This window comes from Dama dama, unplaced genomic scaffold, assembly GCF_033118175.1.
Source record: "Dama dama isolate Ldn47 unplaced genomic scaffold, ASM3311817v1 ptg000085l, whole genome shotgun sequence".
Taxonomy (NCBI): domain Eukaryota; kingdom Metazoa; phylum Chordata; class Mammalia; order Artiodactyla; family Cervidae; genus Dama; species Dama dama.
In genome coordinates, this window is record NW_026870902.1 from 2,996,328 (window position 1) to 3,000,172 (window position 3,845).

Sequence of the window (3,845 nt, forward strand, 5' to 3'; positions counted from 1 at the left end):
TTCAGACCGTTTCATGCTCCTCATATTTTTGACACCTCTTGAAGCTCTTCATATTTTTCACACGTTTTCAGACTCTTCATGTTTTTGAACACCGCTTCATGCTCCTCCTATTTTCCAGACCGTTTCATGCTCCTCATATTTTTGACACATTTTGAAGCTCTTCATATTTTTCACACCTTTTCAGGCTCTTCAGGTTTTTCAACAACACTTCATGCTCCTCCTATTTTTCAGACCGTTTCATCCTCCTCATATTTTTGACACCTTTAGAAGCTCTTCATTATTTCACAACTTTTCAGGCTCTTCTTGTGTTTCAGCACCACTTCATGCCCTTCGTATTTTTCAGTCCTTTCATGCTCCTCATATTTTTGACACCTTTTGAAGCTCTTCATTTTTTTCACACCTTTTCAGACTCTTCATGTTTTTGATCACCGTTTCATGCTCCTCCTATTTTTCAGACCGTTTCATGCTCCTCATATTTTTGACAGTTATTGAAACTCTTCATATTTTTCACTCCTTTTCAGGCTCTTCATGTTTTTCAACACCACTTCATGGTCCTCCTATTTTTCAAACAGTTTCATGCTCATCTCGTTTTTGACACCTTTTGAAGCTTTTCAAATTTTTCACAACATTTCAGGCTCTTCATGTTTTTGAACATCACTTCATGCTCCTCCTATTTTTCAGAGAGTTTCATGCACCTCATGTATTTCACACCTTTTGAACCTCTTCATATTTTTCATGCATTTTCAGGCTCTTCATGTTTTGCAACACCACTTCATGCTCCTCCTATTTTTCAGACCGTTTCATGCTCATCTCATTTTTGAAACCTTTACAATCTCTTCATATTTTTCACACCTTTTCAGGCTCTTCATGTTTTTCAACACCACTTCATGCTCCTCCTATTTTTCAGACCGTTTCATGCTCATCTCATTTTTGACACCTTTTCAAACTTTTCATATTTTTCACACCTTATCAGGCTCTTCATGTTTTTGATCACCGCTTCATGCTTCTCCTATTTTTCACACCGTATACTGCTCCTCATATTTATCACACCTATTGAAGCTCTTCATATTTTTCACACCTTTTCAGGCTCCCCATGTTTTTCAACACGGCTTCATGATCCTACTCTTTTTCAGACGGTTTCATGCTCCTCATATTTTTGACACGTTTTGAAGCTCTTCATATTTTTCACACCTTTTTAGGCTTTTCATGTTTTTCAACATCACTTCATGCTCCTCCTATTTTTCAGACCGTTTCATGCTCTTCATATTTTTGACACTTTTTGAAGCTCTTCATATTTTTCACACCTTTTCTGGCTCTTCATGTTTTCAACACCGCTTCATGCTCGTCCTGTTTTCCAGACCGTTTCATGCTCGTCTCATTTTGACACCTTTTGAAGCTCTTCATATTTCTCACAACTTTTAAGCTCTTCATGTTTTTCACACGTTTTCAGGCTCTTCATGTTTTTCAACACTGCTTCATGCTCCTCTCATTTTTCAGACCGTTTCATGCTCCTCCTATTTTTCAGACCGTTTCATGCTCCTCATATTTTTGACACCTTTTGAAGCTCTTCATATTTTTCACACCTTTTCAGGCTTTTCATGTTTTTCAACACCGCTTCATTCTCTTCCTATTTTTCAGACCTTTTCATGCTCCTCATATTTTTGACACCTTTTGAATCTCTTCATATTTTTCACACCTTTTGAAGCTCTTCACATTTTTCACACCTTTTCAGGCTCTTCATGTTTTTGAACACCGCTTCATGCTCCTCCTATTTTTCATACCGGTTCATGCTCCTCATATTTTTGACAACTTTTGAAGCTTTTCATATTTTTCACAACTTTTCAGGATCTTCATGTTTTTGAACAGAGCTTCATGGTCCTCCTATTTTTCAGACCGTATCATACTCGTCATATGTTTCACACCTTTTGAACTTCTTCATATTTTTCACACCTTTTCAGTCTCTTCATGTTTTTCAACACAACTTCATGCTCATCCTATTTTCCAGACCGTTTCATGTTCCTCATGTATTTTACACCTTTTGAAGCTCTTCATATTTTTCACACCTTTTCAGGCTCTTCATGCATTTGAACACCGTTTCATGCTCTTCCTATTTTTCAGACCGTTTCATGCTCCTCATAGTTTTGACACCTTTTGAAGCTCTTGATATTTTTCACACCTTTTCAGGTTCTTCATGTTTTTCAACACCGCTTCATGCTCCTCCTATTTTTCAGACCGTTTCATGCTCCTCATATTTTTGACACCTTTTGAAGCTCTTAATATATTTCACACCTTTTCAGACTCTTCATGATTTCCAACACCGCTTCATGCTCCTCATATTTTTCAGACCGTTTCATGCTCATCTCATTTTTATCACCTTTTGAAGCTCTTCATATTTTTCACAACTTTTGAAGCTCTTCATATTTTTCACAGGTTTTCAGGCTCTTCATGTTTTTCAACACTACTTCATGCTTCTCCTATTTTTCAGACCGTTTCATGCTCCTCATATTTTTGACACCTTTTGAAGCTCTTCATATTTTATCCACCTTTTCAGGCTCTTCATGTTTTTCAACACCGCTTCATGCTCTTCCTATTTTCCAGACCGTTTCATGCTCCTCATGTATTTCCAACCTTTTGAAGCTCTTCATATTTTTCACACCTTTGCAGACTCCCCATGTTTTTCAACACGGCTTCATGATCCTCCTGTTTTTCAGACCGTTTCATGCTCCTCATATTTTGACACGTTTTGAAGATCTTCATATTTTTCACACCTTTTCAGGCTCTTCATGTTTTTGAACACCACTTGTGTTCCTCCTATTTTTCAGACCGTTTCATGCTCCTCATATTTTTGACACCTTTTGAAGCTCTTCATATATTTCACACGTTTTCAGGCTCTTCATGTTTTTCAACACCACTTCTTGCTTCTCCTATTTTTCAGAGCGTTTTATGCTCCTCGTATTTTTCACACCTTTTGAAGCTCTTCATGTTTTTCAACCTTTTTAGGCTCTTCATGTTTTTGAACACGTTTTCATTCTCCTCCTATTTTTCAAACTGTGTCATGCTCATCTCATTTTTAACAACTTTTGAAGCTCTTCATATTTTTCACACCTTTTGAAGCTCTTCATATTTCTCAAACGTTTTCAGGCTCTTCATGTTTTTCAACACCCCTTCTTGCTCATCCTATTTTTCAGACCGTTTCATGCTTCTCTCATTTCTGACACATTTTGAAGCTCTTCATATATTTCACACATTTTCAGGCTCTTCATGTTTTTCAACACCACTTCATGCTCCTCCTATTTTTCAGACCGTTTCATACTCATCTGGCTTTTGACATATTTTGAAGCTCTTCATATTTTCCACACCTTTTAAAGCTCTTCATATTTTTCAAACATTTTCAGGCTCTTAATCTTTTTCAACACCGCTTCTTGCTCCTCCTATTTTTCAGACCGTTTCATGCTCCTCATATTTTTGACATGTTTTGATGCTCTTCATATTTTTCACACCTTTTCAGGCTCTTCATGTTTTTGAACACCGTTTCATGCTCCTCCTATTTTTCAGACCGTTTCATGCTCCTCATATTTTTGACACCTTTTGAAGCTCTTCATATTTTTCACACCTTTTCAGGCTCTTCATGTTTTTCAAAGCCACTTCATGCTTCTCCTATTTTTCAGACCGTTTCATGCTCCTCTCATTTCTGACACCTTTTGAAGCTCTTCATATATTTCACACATTTTCAGGCTCTTCATGTTTTTCAACACCACTTCATGCTCCTCCTAATTTTCAGACCGTTTAATGCTCCTCCTGCATTTCACACCTTTTGAAGCTCTTTATATTTTTCACAACTTTTT